A 17,228-nucleotide genomic window follows, 5' to 3' on the forward strand; every position below is an offset into this window, starting at 1 on the left:
ACAAACCAGTTAACACATCACCTTATTTTTCATACGAGTTAGAAAAAACAGTTGATACTTTCCCGCAAACCTGAAAAAGAAACGTTAAAATTTTATATTTTATTTTCATGTCATGCCTTTCTTGCAGTGAGCATAGATATAGAGAAGATAAGAAAAATGCCGCCTGAGTAGATTGAGAAACGCTTAGGATTTAACAACTGACCGCTTAGAATTTAACTTTCTGAACTCCAAATTATTAGTGCTTTACTTTGTCTGTTGTGTTTTTTTTGTCTTCAGTTTTTAATCCCCGCTCATTGGATGAGAAAAAGTTTAGTTAAAAATTGTCAATATCTCTACAATGGATAAAGCAGTCTCCCCTCTGTTTGAGCGAGCGAAAGTTGTTCATATCCCTACAATGGATCAAGCATTCTCCCCTCTGTTGGGGCGACAAAAAGTTAAAATTCCTATAATGGATCAAGCAATCTCTCATCTGTTTGGGCGAGTTTATAAAATATAAAATAGTCGACTGGGGAGCTCATGCTAATAAAAATGTAGCTGATTCCCGCGCTGATTGATAAGAGTTGTGCAAGTTTACTGAATGCTACAGACAACCCCTAAGCCTGGAAAAAACGATTGTCACTTAACACAGCTGAAGGATGAAAAATCAAATACAATAAAATAGATATTATAAATCAGATTCTATTATCAGATATAAACATAACCAACGTCGGGCGAATTGCTCTCGCAAGATTGGTCAGCGACTGACCACGGCGTGAGCTAGTTGCGGCTTACAGGGCTAACTTAAGTTAAAAGAGGGGGGTGGTGTTTGAGTATGGGGGGTCAAAGTGTAGTATACGCGCTTATCACCATAAATTTGTCTCAAAAACGGTTTTCTTGGAACGCATTCCTAGACTGACTACTAAGGGGTAAGGTTTCCAGAGAACTGCTGTTATTTAATGCCCTCAGGTTTAAACATGTTAAGCCAGTTCTTGAGAACGAAGTCAGGTGACTAAAAAAGTTCTAGTCATTTTAGGCCATCAGTGTTTTACCGGGTTATCCCGTTCTTGAGAAGAAAAGTCAAATGGTTAAAAAACACAAAGTTGAAGTCATTTTGGTCAAGAGATATTCAAAAATTTTTAATTTAAGTTATTCTAGTTTTGGTTTGCATTCTAAGCTGTGGCAGCCTTGAGCAGTAAATTGCTGCGATATTTAGTAAAATTGTAAACCATTTAAAGCGTGATAACTTTTCAAAATCATTTTTTGAATCTTATCTTCTATACCAAAATGGTGAGCACCAATTTTTCGCTCCACATACGTCTTTACTGTTGCATTTTCTAATTCTCGCAAAGCATGAAGTTAGGTGCCGTTGTTCAGTAAAAAGAAATTATACTGTTTGTTTTGCCCGGTATTTGCAGAAGTACGAGTATTTGCCGTGCATTTTTTGGGATATAATAGATGCGCTGCACTTCAGCTTTTACACCGCAGATAGAGACAAGATTTCCATCACACATTAGGAAGGGAGATTTTGAATATACTATCCAGTAGATCTCAATCATTCAACTGTTCGGCCCTAACAAGGCAAAATTCAACCACTCAGTTCAAATTTTCTGTGAATTAAACTACATTTTTTGAAAATTATCACTTTGGCGCCAACAGTTAAGCTGGTCAATTTCCATACAATTTTCAACTTTTCAAGTTTTCCTTAATAGTCTAAATTCATTTGTAGTACTGAGGCTACATTTTCACAAATGATACTTTTTTAATCAACTTATTTCAACAAACCCAGCGATAAGTTGCATAACTTACCGATTAATTAAATTGTTAGTACCCGATGAACAATACGAAAATCTAAGAGTGGGAAAATTCTGCTTTGGGATCACACTTCTTTCTCCATTCTTTTCTCGACTCTTAAGCTATATAAAGAGTAGTGGAATATAAACAAACTGACTAACGTTGGAAAAACTGCTCTCGAATGACAGGCGGTGCAATTTAATAGAGGGGTTGCAGCCTAGATTTTTCTTCATGGGTTCAAAAACCTCCTCCAGAGGTAGAAATCGAACCCCTACCTTCAGAGTCTAATGCCCTCCCCTCGATGGCCACTCCACCACCAAGGGCCTTGTCATCTACAAACTTTATTTCGGAGTGAGAGCAATTGAAAGCACTCAAAAATAAAGAAGTGAGTCAAAAAGTCACTAGAGAAGTCAAAGATTATTCTACAAGTGCAAAAAGGTCCAGCAAAAAAATGCATAAAAAGACACATGTTTACAGTAATTGCTTTCCATTCGAGAGCAATTGATAGTATAATCACTTTCAGTGTTATATATATTTCATGCAAATTTTGTAATCGCAACGAGAGTTGATAAAAAACAGACGGTTCTCATCGCCCTCTCGAAGTTTTTTTTAGAAAAATCTGGGTCACCTTGGAGTTTGATAACTTCTTGGCGGCCATAACTTCAGCTATTCCAGGAGAGTATGTTGAATTTGAGATCTTCATTTCCATATATTTGTACTGCCAAAAATACTTATCAGCTAATAACAGCCCGCCGGTAACAAAAATTACTATTAGGTTATTTGAAGAGAATTATTTGGCATGAGTTGGTCTGAAAAATCGGACCCAAAATTTTTAATTACCTAATACATAAGCTGGACGTTTTGGCGGAGTTGGAATATTCAGAAATGTTCTCTGTTCATCCAACGCTGGGCATCTTGCAAAAGACGGCGATTGAGTACTGTCAGTTGCGTCCGATCTTGACCAGTTAGTTTTTCTTGAGAAACCCGGATTTCTGTTCATTATTTTTTTTTTATTTTGATACGTTGATTGACGGTAACTCTAAAAGTATAGCATCCAAACAGTACTAGATAGTAATCACAGCATGATAATAGATATCAAGATTGCTCGTATTGCCTGGTATGGTGAACAGACACAACAGTCCCAGACAAAATAGTCCCAAAATAGTCCCCCTAAAGATAGAGTCAAACATATACACATCAAATCACAAAAAAACTCTTAAGTTATTCGCATGATTGTATCTGTTTTGTCTGGGAATATTTTGCAATTTGGGACTGTTTTATCCGGACACGGCCTGATATACATTTTTCCTTCATTAAAACTCATCCACTTCATGTCAATTTGTAATACTTATACCAATCCGTGCATTTAAGTAAGGTCCAATCGTTACTCAATGTCAAAACCACGAATCAGACCATATCACCACACATAATTGATGACCATAAAACCAATCAGACCACCAAGTTTCGTAGGCATAATAAACTGCAGCCTTATGGCTGATATTTTCTGTCAGCATTATTTAGCGCCACACGGAACTTACTGTTTGCTCGAACGTAAGATTTAGTTGGGCAAGCAATTTCACACTACCAGGATTTGAAAACAATTTATTAAAGCACACGCATCAAGAAATTTTCTAAAATACTTTTTAATATTTATAACTCGAGATATCGATCCCTACAATAAGCAATAACTGATTCCACCATGCGTTATAAAATTGAATTCCCCACAATGACGCATATATCCTTTCGTTATCGGCTAATAAAAATGATGACCGAGGAACGTCGCAGAATAATTTACGATGGAAAATTGAAGTACCGGTTTTTTCCTGAAAATAATTGTTTTTCCCATTATAGCCCCCCACAAAATTATAGCCCCAATTTACGGTAATGGGATAGCTATGCGCTTTATGCTCACTAAACTGGTGTATGTAATGGGAAAAACTCAAATGATTTGTAAAAGCTAATGTCATTGTTTATGTCTGCAAACTGTCCCCATTAACTCGACCAAAATTTAGCAGTTACCACTCAGAGTTTACTTAAACAAAACTTCTGGCCAACTACAAGATCTTGAAATCGAAATAAAATTGCAGCTTAACTCCGACCAAGGAAAAGCAAGCGTACTAATATACACTAAAATAAAAAAAGATATCTTCAAAAGATATATTGATCAAATATCAAAACAGCACAAAGAATATTTAATCTCAAATTTCAGGCACTTCTTGAAGAATCAGTTCTTGATAAATAGCAACCAAGTGTTAGTGAGTTACGTCTTGGTTCTAAACAGTTTTTGTTCGCTGAAGAAACTCATGTCTCTCCAAAAGATCGTTTACGAACCGATTTAATCATTCGTTTGGTCGTGTTTCGGATTAGTTTGCTGTCCGTTAAGGAGGGCACAAATTCCCACGTTTTGAACCATTTACCTGAAATAATACAAATTGCTTGGAAAAAGGAAATGCTAAAATGTAAATGACTGATAACTGTCACCTCGACATAACAAGGAGCCTCACGAGTAGCTGACGTGATCTTCGCAATTTTCTGATATCAACACTCAATTTAAAAAATCGAGAGCTGTTCTATTTTGACTCACCTCCAATCTGTATCTCGCATATGATACATCCAGACCTCATTTGACAAACTAATATTCGGTCGTCGCGTCAATACATCCATCTTTTTTGCTTCTGCCCACGTGAAGTCACCAGTGTGTGCACACTATTTCCTCACACCAACGGTCACGCTCCCGTGAAGTCATAGTGTGCACACTACCAGTATGTGCACACTATTTCCTCGCACCAACGGTCAAGCTCCCGTGAAGTCATAGTGTGCACACTATCTCCCCACGAAAGCAGTCATTGAAACGCGCCACATTTTCAAAAAATGTACAAGTCTTCAAATATCTATTACGCTCTTGTAATCGAAAATTTAAGCTTTTGGTAGAACAAATTATCTGAAAATAAAACATAATTTTCATACAAATGACTTCAAAATTGCTGCCAATTAAGAAACTTTTTCTACAGAAAACGACTAATCAGTACGTGAGAGCATTAAGGTAAACATCCCTGCATTTGGGAAGAATAAATTAGCGCTTGATAGCTGTACGAGTTTGCTAGGAAAGAGCTAGAAACAGAATTCTCAATCTAAGTGCCCCATTTCGATATAATCCTCCTTGCTCTCCAGCGCTTGGTTTAAACACATGGTACTCTCATTATCAGCCAGACTACTACACCCAAACAAATTTTCTTGTTTTGGGCGTGGGAACATATTTCAGCCAGTTAACATCGTAGAAGTGTAGGTTTCTTCGGTTCATTGAGAGGTTGAATTGACTTTCTCGATTCAATAGCAGTTAATTAATTAATTAGCGGACCTCAACTAAACTACAATTAAAGTGACATATATTCAGTTGGCATTATCTCTGTCAAAGTAGTCAAAGGGTAAGCAAAAATTTTGAAAAAGGAAAATCATTTTTGGGAGTGAGGTAAGTTTGACAAAAAACATTGAAACATTGGGCGCAAACATTGAAACCAACACGCAAGATGCTAGAAAAGCCTTAGAGTCTCTCACTCTTGAAGATGACGAGCAGATAGTATCTCTTGACGTAAAAAGTTTGTACACCAACGTTCCAGTTGGAGAGGCTATAGAAATTGCTCTAAGAGATCTCTATTCAAGCAACCTAGCTCCAGATATCCCAAGGTCCGCCATGAAAAGTTTGCTAAAGCTTGCGGTGACGAATGTTTATTTCAAATGTAATGGGATCTGGTATGTACAATCAGAGGGACTGGCTATGGGTGCATCACTGGCTGTAATACTAGCAAATGTGTGGATGAAATCGTTTGAGGCATCACTTCAAAAACCAGAGCTCAATAAAAACTTTTCCAGATGCGACCAAAACGGGAATTGCAAAGACTGTAACCGGAGAGTGACCTACCGAGGAAAAGGAGTGGAATGTGAGTCATGCAAAAACTGGTTTCATGCAAGATGCCAAAAAATATCGAATGAGGAATACGCCAGCATGCAGGATGTGGTTTGGATTTGTACTTATTGCAGCAACCAACAGACAGTGGGACACGATAAGGAGATAAAATTGTTTAAAAGGTATGTGGATGATATTATCTGCACGGTTCGTGGTGACCCGGATGAGTATTTAAAATTTGCAAATTCATTACACAACAACCTGCAATTTACCTTAGAAAAAGTGAACATGGATGGGGGTTTGGCTTTTCTTGACATTAACGTAAATGTGAGCAGCAAAAATAATATCACCTGTCATTGGTATCAAAAACCAACTGACACTGGAATAATACTAAATTTTCGCAGCTGTGCACCGCTTCAACATAAGAAAAATGTGATTCAAGGGACGGTTCACAGGGTTTTTAATGCAACCTCTAATTGGTTGGCCTTCGATCAGGCTCTTGAAAAGAACAAATCTTGCTGGACCAAAAATCAATATCCAGAGGAATGGTCTTCAAAAATTGTGAATCAGACTCTAGAAAAAATAATAAGTGGCGGTAAAGACCAATTAAGAACAACACCAAAAGAGCATCAAAAAAGCAAGACTAAATCTAATGATAAGCCAACTATTTTTCTACAATACAGAGGCAACCTCACTCAAAACTTCGCAAGCAAATTGAAGAAACTATGCGAATTGCAAGTAGTTTTTACAACGCGAAAATTAAGATCGTGCCTCCCCACCCTGAAATCATCCTTTGATAGAGATCTGAAATCCCACGTGGTATATGAAATTAAATGTAATGGATGCGGATCCATCTATGTTGGGCAAACAAGCCGGCATGTTACCACAAGGATAACAGAACATCAAAAGAAGGATTCACAGGTGGGTCAACATCTAGTTGAATGTCGTGGCGCCACGAATGACATTGAATGGAGAATTCTGGACGCCTGTCGGTCAGTAGAAAAACTAATGATCATCGAAGCTATATATATCAGCAAGCTGAAGCCGGCACTAAACACACGCGACGAATATAGGGGGAGGGAACTCACGCTAAAATATTAGTTCAAATCATAATTTTGACTAAATGAGAATGCATAGGGCAAAAAACATTTTGTGCATGACAAAAGGAAATTTGCAAAACCTCCTCAAGAGGGATACTTATGGGTAGGGCAAATTCGGAATAACCCTAAAAATACAAGAACATGGACAAAATCGAAAAATCCGGAATAGGAATGTTTTTAAGTAAATTGATAACAGATGTAAATATGTGTTGTAAATAGGCTAAATATTGTATATAAGGAAAAATTTTCGATTGAAATTTTTAGAATGTTTCCTAGAATTGTTTTAATTGTCATCTCAGACAAATGTAAATACATATTCATTTTATCTTTTAACAATTTGTAAAACAGTTTTAACCTGACGATGAACGTAAAGTTCGAAAACGTTTGTTTTAAGTATTGGAAGTAATTTTAATTTGACAAATTGTTTTCTTTTACATTTGACAAAAAACTTAATCAGGCAAAAATCAGATTTTAACTGATCGTGACATTTGGTCAACACAAAAATCTAGAAGAAATAAAAAAGCCAAGAGGACGCGAAAAATTCCTCTCAAACCATACTGCTTCAGCAATGTCGATTTCCTGTTAAAACAATGGTACCATTGGATTGAAAACCATATCGATAGTAACATTCCAAAAATCACAAAATATCGGGCGAGCCTCCCGCCCTGGATTGCTCCCCCAACGTCTCATCGAAGAAAAACTGCAAACCAAAAACCGGAAAACTAAATCTCAACATAACGCTCAAACTGAAACGCCTAGAACGAGAAATTCAGATTGCAAAAAGCAATGACCTCGCAAACTATGAAGCGGAAGTGTTTCAAACAAGACAGTTCAGTAACATCTAGAAGTACTTAGGCAGCACCCGAAAACACCCAAATGTGCCTCCGATAGTATACCTCGCAATACGAGAGGTAAATCCGAAGGAGAAAAGGCTGACCTATTCAGCCGTTTCTTCAAGTGTTAGTTAATAATGAGAAGAAAGCAACTCAGCTCAATCTCAAACATCGGATTATAAGTACCAATGAAATTACAGATGTTCAAATTGAAAAAAAAATCGGAAAATCAGACCAGATAAACTGGGAAACATCATCTTGAAACAATGCTAAAAATCTCTTAGCAAGCCACTAAAATTAGTACTCCAGACAAGGGCTTAAACAAGGGCGTATACCCGAAGTACTGGAAAATCAGTCAAATCTCACCAATCTTCAAGGAAGGTAATAAAGCTGATGCCAAGTGTTACCAACCCATTATTCTACCTTGCTGCATCTCTAAAGTATTTGAAAGACTTATGTTCATTGCCCTCTATAGGCACTGCAAAGTATGGCTGCATCAAAGTCAGTTTGGATTTAGATAAAACAGATCTGCCACACTTCAACCTTTGGTTTTCCTAGATTCCATCTATTTTACGTAAGAAAATGAAACGGTTGAAAAACTCACACTCTTGAATCTGGACCTCGCCAAAGTATCGACAAAGTTTCCCATCATATCCTTATAGAGATGCTTAAAAAAATTGAAATAGATGGCAAAATGTTCATACCTGGAAGTAAGTCAACAGTACGTAAAGATAAATGATGATTACTCCAATTACCTGGATGTCACGAGTGGTGTGCCCCAATGATCCGTCCTCGGACCCCTACTGTTCCTAATTTTCGTTCATGATCTACCCAATTTGAAACTTGAAATAGAAAACTACGGCTTTGCAGATGACTTTACAATGATCGCACAGAGCTAAACGGAATCGGAAACAAGAACCACTCACATCGAAATGTGGTGCAAGGAAAACCACATGAAGCTCAATGCCTCAAAATGCAAGCTACTGAAGCTAAAAGGTCAGTTTTCAGCAATTCTAAGCAAAACTGATCTGCAAGAAGCCCCAGTATAGCGAGACCTAGGGCTCTTCATCTCCACAAATCTCAATAGGACAAAAAAAGTGAAATACGGATCCAAAGAGCAACTGGTGCGTTTTTTCAGATAAAGCGTAACAAACCATGCAAAAGCAGCATCTCAACAAAACTACACGCCTACGCAGGATATGTTGTCTCAATCATCACGTACTGCTAGCAAGCGTGGTGTGCCAGCAAGACAAACCTATCGAAATTCGAATCACTTCAGATAAAAGCGACAAAGTGGATTGTCAATGGACAAGTATCAGAATACAAGGAATGCTTTTTAAATCTCAAACTGCTACCACTTAGTATGGAAGCTGAGATGCGCGACTTGTTGTTTCTGATATTGCTAGACCAGAAAGAATACGTTGTTGAAATTGAGAACGTGAAGAGAAAACCGAATCAAATACTAGGCAGAATAGCAGATGTGAAATTGAAATAAAAAAATAGACTTGCAAAAACAGATGAAAACTTCTTCCATCGAACAAATCGAACAAAGCACCTTTACAAAATTGTCTCTCCCGTATACAGAAACCAGGACGAAGTACATAACAAGGAAACAATCACCAGCACCTACTGGGAATACTTCACAAAAAGTTTTAATCAATTGAACAAGTGCACCTGGCGAATAATGTTCAAAATCTGGAACATGTAACAACTCGAAAAAGATAATTAGAAATAGACTGATAAACACTGGGATTGACAACCCAGGGACAACAGCCCGAAGCTTGTGCTACTACTGCCCATCTTAGTATATCTCGCTATCGCAGCTATTAGTAAGAGAAGACTTCAATTCAATATAAATGACATGAATGAACAGGCAAAACATTTTAAAATTATTGGCCTTACAATAAGATTGATAAGCAAAATAAACATTTAAGACGTTATGCATTAAAAAATTCTTGGATGGTCAAATGCCCATTCATCAAAAATTAAGAATTAAAACATATCAAGACCGTTTGTTGTTGTTGTTGATGTGGATTCTCAGTCTGGTAACTGCGGGCATCTCTCCCTTTCCGTGTTCATTAAGACATTGTCCTCGTATTCCTGCACCTGTTACAATCACAGACGAGTTGCCAGCTGCAGCTATTTGTTTCTCACAGTTTTTTCTGGACAAATTTCTACATGATCTTCAATATACGTTTTTTAGACCAATCATTTTCGTGAAGTCTATTTGTTTTTCGAGTCTGTTGACTATGCGGGCCGTTCTAAACATAAAATCGTTTCTCGCTTTTTAAGTTCTAGTTTTAAATATCTTAGACATTCGTGAACTTTTTTTTTCTTTTCCTCTCAGGAAGCTTAGGTTTTCTCAGGAACCTCAGTCTCTTAGCAGTAAATTGTCTATAGGGAGAGGCAGAAATTTAACAGTTTCAATCGAATTTCGCAGCTGGTTTCGACTCCAGATATTCGTTTTACGCACCATTTTAAAGTTTATTGAATAAAGTTGAATCTTTTTTTGTGAGCGCCACGCATTGAAGGCCGTAGTCAAGTACTGAAAGAATTACAGACTTGTAGAGACAAAGTTTCACAATTGTTGCTATTTTCTGGGAAATATTGGGCTTAAGGAGATAGAGAACACTATTTGCTTTTTGACTCTGTGCTCAAAGTGCTTTTCAGAGGACAGACTTTCTTTTATATGGATCCCGAAGTCTTCCACTACATCACCGTTGTTCAGCACTTCATTATGGAGGTAAACAAATTCGTAAAAAAGAGCGTCTATGATAGACCGTGCTGCACTTGTTCATTGCTAAGCCCATTTTGTCTTCACTTACCTAGTTGCTTATTGCATCTAAGTCAGGTTGTGTTTCAAATCATCATCAAAAAAAGGACAACTTCATCCTATTAGGTCAGGTGGTCAGTAATAAAAACACAGAACAGCAGAGGTCCCCAGCATGTAGCCCTGTGGCATTCCACTAGTTACATCTAGGGTTTCTGAGCTAGCAATGTCGACTCTTTCAAAGTGTTTTCTGTTTTTCAAGCTGTCTTCAAAAACTTAAAGTAGCCGCCAACGCCCATGTTGGCATTTTCCTTTAGAAGTTCGCGTTGGGGTACTTTAGGCAGGCGTTCAAATATTCTCTGCAGGAAGGCAAGCATATTCGTCAGTACAGATCTTCTTTTTACAAAACCGTGTTGATACTTCTTTAAATATTTGACAAAGTGCTCATAAAGGGCATAGTATGCACATTTTTTGAAAGTTTTTATTATTTTGTTCAACAGAAAGTACTGGTGTGTAAATTTCAACTGATCTTCTGTCGACTTTCTTGAAAATCAGGGAAACTGCTGCAATTTTCCAACTATCTGGTAATTTTCTTCAGGTCATTAGACGTTTTACGTTTTTAAAAATTTGTTGAGGCAGTAGACCAGTTGGTTATAGGTTTTCTGGTAGAACACAGGTGGTAAGCCGTTTGGACCTGGAGCTTTTTTTAGGATCAATTCTCAGAAGAATATTTTGCAGAGGTTTTTTATGATACATTAAAATTTGTCAAATCTGGGTTGTCAAATTCAATTTCATTGATATCGAATGAAAGTTTGTGTAAAAAACAGATTGGAGGAACTCATTCAACATATTGAACTTGTTACACTTTTATGTTTGTTTTCGTTTGGATCAGAGGTAGTTTTGGGTGTGGGATTTGTACTAATAGTTGCTTTTAGGGTTGTAGTCTTTTCAAAAGATTAGAACTGCTAGCAGATATCCTCGGTGGGAGACTCTGACGATGTTATGTTCTACTTAGGTTTTCAAAATACTTCTACGTCAAGCTCTATTAGATCTTCAAATTACTGGTATAATTTTTCAGTCATTTGATTAATATTTTTAGGGCATACAGGATTAAAGATTTTGTATCTCATCATTTCATCAAAAAGGCCTTTCTGAAGCTTCTTAAGGTCTCATGAGGATGTCTATTTTCAGTAGGAGGAACCTCAACTGTCAGTATAGTTGGAGTATGATTAGAGCAGTTGTAAAATTTCTCAACAGCTTCGACTTTGTCTGTATGAACGTGACAGTTGTTTTACAGTGCAGCATCGAGTTTTTTTTTCAAAAAGGTCGAAAATTCTATGGCTTGAATTAGGAGGTTAGTTTGTATCAGATTTAGCAACTTTGGCTCTTCATGGTCTCTGCTAAGTCTGCTTTTCTCATTAGCCTGAGGGAAATTCAAGTCACCACATATTATAAAAAAGAGTGTTTTTAGGAAATAAATTAAAAAGCTGGGTAAAAGTTTCAGAGTTATATCTGTAGATAATTTTCGCCGGAGAGTTGTGAAACGCGCAAACGGTCATTTCGCTGTCATCAAATTTCAACTTTACTGCGACACAGGATTCAGGTAGGACTTTTGCATACTTTTCGGCGTGTAGGCAGTTTTGAACAGCTGTCAGAGAACCCCACACGTTTTTTTTATTTCCATCAAGAGGCCTATCTGCTTGGTAGATATCATAGTCTTGCAGCAGCAGCTCCAAAGTACAGATATTTTCGTTTAACCACGTTTCAGAGAGACAGATAAAATTAAAATTTTCAGATAAAATCGCATTTGCTAGCTTGGTTCTTCTCTCATAGTTTACTAGGCGTCGAGTGTTTAGCTGTAGCATGCTGATGAATCCTAGTCAAAATCCCTTGATAAAGCCAGGGATGTCCTCTGGCATGCTTATGGGCACCTTGATTCCAACATTGAACAGTTCAAAATCTCTGATATTGATTTTTTTCCAAGGCACCCTTCATCTAGTAGTTGTCTGCGCTTCTGAAGGTATAAGTTTTCTATCAAGGCCTTGGCTTTAGTTACGGCTTGCAGGAGGCATACGCCTCTTCGGGAGATTTTTTAAACTTCTCTTTAGATCTATTGAGCACCATGTGTACTTCATGTTCAGATTGTTAAGTTACCAAGAGGGTTTTTGTTCTTGATCTATTGTTTTGAATTTTCCTAATCAATTGATCTTTTTGACGGTCGCAATTACCCCAAATTCACTCATTATCACGTTTCTTCATCATCAGTTGGGACAAAGTTTTCTTCTTTTGACTTGCTATGGTCTTCTTTGGCGCCAAGCAATCTAAAGTTTTTTTTGCGATTTTGTAATCAAACTTTCCATGATCTGTTCGTCTCTCATATTTAGTAGAACTAATTGGGTTGGGATCAGAAGATGTAGCTGAAGCGTACGTTTTCTCTACTGCTTCACAACTCTTCTTGAACGCATCTTTCACGTTTTGTTCGACAATTTTGTTCAGTTTTTCCCCGAGTTTTTGAAGGTTCTCTCCTACGTTACTATTTCTGTAACTGTTGGTGCTCTGCAGCGTTTGAAGTTATCACGCTCGTTGTAAGCAACACACGTGTCACAGGGAAGCAAGCAATTAACACCTAGTTCTCAAAAACTAGCGATTGCAGTTTCTGACAGAAGTGTACATTCAGTAGTCATGTGTAAAAGCGTGTTACAGGAGACGCATTGGAATGGCTTATCGTTTGCTGATATTTGCTTTTTGCAAGACTTACGAAGAAAGCTTACTCATGTTCAACTCTCAACTGCCTAGTCCGGGGGGCCTAAAGGTGCCTTTAGAGAAAGCAAGCAGTTAAGACTTGAATTTTATTGCAGTATCAGTTGGCAAGCCTAAAGGCACCTATTGATACTGAAACCAAAGGTTAAGGAGAGTTACCTCACGAAGCAAATGAAGACGAGCATGATGAGGACGATTCCAGTCACGGCAGATGGTTTTTGGAAGTCTTTGCACTCGTATTTGTTTGTTCAGATGAGTTCTATCTTCTCTGTCCAAGGAACTTTTGGCTCCACTCTAGGAACTCTCGTTGCCCAAGCCTCCAAGTTGTTGTCAGCTCTCTTTGCGTGCGCCTTGTTTTTGTCTCCTTCTGGGATACCAATCACGAAAAGCTCCTTCGTTCTGGGGGCTTGGAAGTTGGCGGGTGAGTGGAGTTCTTGGTCCACTTGACTAGGTTGCTTGTAGGAGGGGACACATCCAGAGAACAGATCGTTACCACTTATGAAGAGGACGATGACCTCATACTGCTGGTCGTTGGGGATGAAGTTGTAGGCGTCGCTTATGCTCTCACCCGGAAGCGACATGATGTTCAGATTGCCTGCACCTAGTTCTCTAGCTTGAGAATCAGCAATCAGAAGGAACTTTGTTTCTGCTGGTTTGTAGATGTGGTATCGCTTCCTCTGGTCAATCATCAAAGAGCGTCATCATAGTCATCATCATCATTACTATTATGAAACATTTCAGTGTCACTAAGAGTTAAAATTGCGGTGTAACTATTATGACCATAATTACATTGTTATTGAGGTTATTTGGATATTATCCGGATTTTTGATGCTGATTTTTTCAACTATTAAATTAATCCCAATTTTCTTCAAGAATCTCAATCGATCTTCATGACTTACCCCGATATATTATTGTGTTGGTTATGATTGTTTCAACTCTTTATATCCCCTTTATATAAAATACAGCTTTTGAAAAAACAAAACTTTTTCCTTGGCTGATATAATTATTTATTTCGGATTATGTTCCTTCCTTTTTGGCGCTTTGTTGTATTTCAATTGATTACTGTTTTTGCGGGGGACCCTCACCAACCACGCAGAAAAGACAGATTTGGCTTTTAATTCTTCTGCATACATTCTTCATGGCATAGGAAATCAATTGCAGAATATAGCAATCGTCTTCATGCATCCGACATTGTCTTATATTCAGGCCTCGTTTGAGCAAAGGCAGCGATAGGATTCTATCTTATTGATATCCGGGCCCCATTTACCCCCACTTCTTTGCTCTTAGATTATCAGCAAGGCATGGTGTTGTCTGGGAGAGGAGGTTGATTTGTTTTGAACATTTTCTTTCAGATAGAGACATAATCTTGGCGGAATTGACTGGTTTTTATCACCGAAGTTCTTCGAATGTATTATTGCTTATATTTTTCACATAATTGTTCAGCGCTTATAACTGAACCCAGAATACTCTGTCATCTTTTAATTCATTTCTGCGTATTCAAAAATAGCTGTTGACAAAAATGGTCGAAAAACGAGTGCTTGCATTCACGGGCATCTCTACTTAGTCAGAAAGTTATAATCATACATACATCATCAAAGAGGACCAGAAAAAAATATCGGCAGATAATCATACGCTAAGGAGTATGTACCCTAGTCGAGACCTGGAATTTATGAAAACACCTATTAGTTCCAGGTGGGGTAAATATTGAATTAAGTTACACGGTCGAGGACCCTAGTTAAATTCAATCCGAATTCTTTTCATAAATCCAGCCAAATTTCTTTCATATGCAAATATGAGGCAAACTAAAAAGTTCCAACAACATCGGGGTGCGATCTCGTGACATTCTCGAAGTGTACCGAATGCTTAACCAATTGCGCTACATGACCTTAACTTTGAGGGAAATTGAAAACAAGTCATTATAACGGTCGCGAGCGCATTTCCAGGACATGTTTTATTGTCCAGCCAAATTCCAGAACACGTTTATTGTCCAGCCAAATTTCAGGACGTATGTTTTAGTTCCAGCAAAATTCTAGGACGGTTGTTTTAGTTCCAGCCAAAGTCCAAGACATCACATTAGGTCCAAACAGTTTTTTTTCATACCCAATATCTGTTGAGAACAGTCTTTTCATACCTTAAATCTGTCAAGGTCGGTCTTTTAATAATTCCAGGTCTCGACTAGGGTAAGCAAGTTTTTTTTCTATGAAGACGAAACCAAATTAGAAGCTTTCCTAAAGTCCATGAAGGAAAAAAGGAATTAAAAGACAAAAAATTTGAGACTCTATAGATGAATTTTGACATGTGACAGTCAGCTTCCTGCTCGTTAACGCATAAAACACCGAACATTTGATCAACTTTGAACAACAAAAGAAAATGACGGAACGCCATTTCAACTCTGAGCTCCATCCACTCGACTACACTTATGAGCTGATAGACTGCCGGTTGAAAAAAAATAACAAGATCCGCATATATACATACAGTCTCTTCAGTGAAAGAAGAATATATCTGATATATGCATAATGTGAAGGAACATATAACAATTTTACTCAGGTATTTATGCGGTGCAAAATGCATTATGGGTTGGTGCAAAGCTTGGGTTCAATATGTATGATGAAATTCGTAGAAGTAAGAAAACCTGGTGTGGGTCTTTCTCGTAAAGTAAGCTAGAAAACATTAGAAACGTTCCAGCCGTCTCTGATGAACAATGGTAGACGGCATAATACTATATATATATATATATATATATATATATATATATATATATATATAATTTTGAATGTTGTGGCATATCACGCGCGTTTGATTGGCGTATAATAGATCAGTGCAATGTGCCACAAAAATGCATGACTCGAAGCGCTATGTATAGCAAAAAGGAAGCCATTGCTCAACACGCGCGACGAGTACCGTAGCCAGGATATGGCCTTTGCAATACTTGTCAACCGTTGTCATGTTGCTCAATTCGAAAATTACATTTTAGCGAATCAACGTATTGAAATGTTCCAAAACATTACCGAAACGGTAAAAAGTCACTGAGAATTTCAAAAATCTAATCCCAATGATCTTTAATAAAAATTTGAAAACCAACTGGAAAATGAAATTCCAGAAATTTTTGTTTTTACCGGTAAAAAATATTCCGAGAACCTCTAACTTTACTGTATTGTTTGTTATTTGAACTTAAATCATTTTCTTTGCGAACAGAATAACTCTAAGTTGCATTTTAAGTGCTGATGCTAGATATAGCGAAAATATTTGTATTGCAAATAGAAAAACTTTACATTAAGTTTTATAATTGACTTAGCTTTTTAACAACTAATGGTAAAGGATGATTTCTTGACTTGGTTGCATCGTTTTTTCGCAAAGACTGACACAACGGTCTGACAAAATGGACCGAAAGTCAAATCTGACCAACAAGATGGCTTTCAGATAGAAAACAAAAAAATGTAGCCTCTGTTGACGCACATCGGGATTGAAATAGAAAAGGAGGTAAACAAGAGATAGAAATTGACGGAATTTTTCCTAAGCGTCAAAAAGTGTTCAAAGTTGGTGAAAAATTCTGCTAATTCAATTACAATCTAAGATCACTCTTAATTCAGCTTCTAAACTGAAGACTACTGAGCTTAATACTAATGCTAGCTAGCAAACATTTTGATGAATTTTGATATTCTAAAGAGCCATGACTTAATGACCGGCTTTATCGGTTCATCCTGTTTGTTTTGACTATGTTCCTCTAATTTTGACTGTATGAACTAGATGTAGTAATTCAGTTGAAAGAGTGAGTTAGGTAAGTCACGAGTCAAACGCTGAATTATATAAAACGAAGAACATGATCAAAAGGTAAAGCAAATTCGAGACAACCAGCAGACATACTCACAAATTTAGAAAACCAAAATTGAGAACCACACTTTTATTTCATGACAAAACATGGCTAAAATTAAAAAAAACGCATTAGCTATCAAATGAAAACGTTCAATAGGTTATTTTTGTTTTTTTTAGAAAACGTATCCGACCTGTAACTATTAAAGACTAAGAAAAAATATTACAAAAAGAACAACAAAAACAGTCGGACATGAAATCTCACCATTATTTTTAATGGA

General features: G+C 37.3%; 1 long non-coding RNA gene across 1 annotated transcript; it reads right to left on the reverse strand.

Moving 5' to 3' along the window:
* Positions 1–3,913: 3,913 nt before the first annotated feature.
* LOC142338403 (uncharacterized) lies at positions 3,914–5,847 on the reverse strand. The gene is made up of 2 exons (XR_012758973.1): positions 4,355–5,847; positions 3,914–4,187 (listed from the first exon to the last, which is right to left on the reverse strand). It is a non-coding gene; the product is annotated as an uncharacterized LOC142338403 (long non-coding RNA).
* Between the last annotated feature and the right edge of the window lie 11,381 nt (positions 5,848–17,228).

Source organism: Convolutriloba macropyga, chromosome 4 (genome assembly GCF_964194025.1).
Source record: "Convolutriloba macropyga chromosome 4, txConMacr16.3, whole genome shotgun sequence".
Classification (NCBI taxonomy): domain Eukaryota; kingdom Metazoa; phylum Xenacoelomorpha; order Acoela; family Convolutidae; genus Convolutriloba; species Convolutriloba macropyga.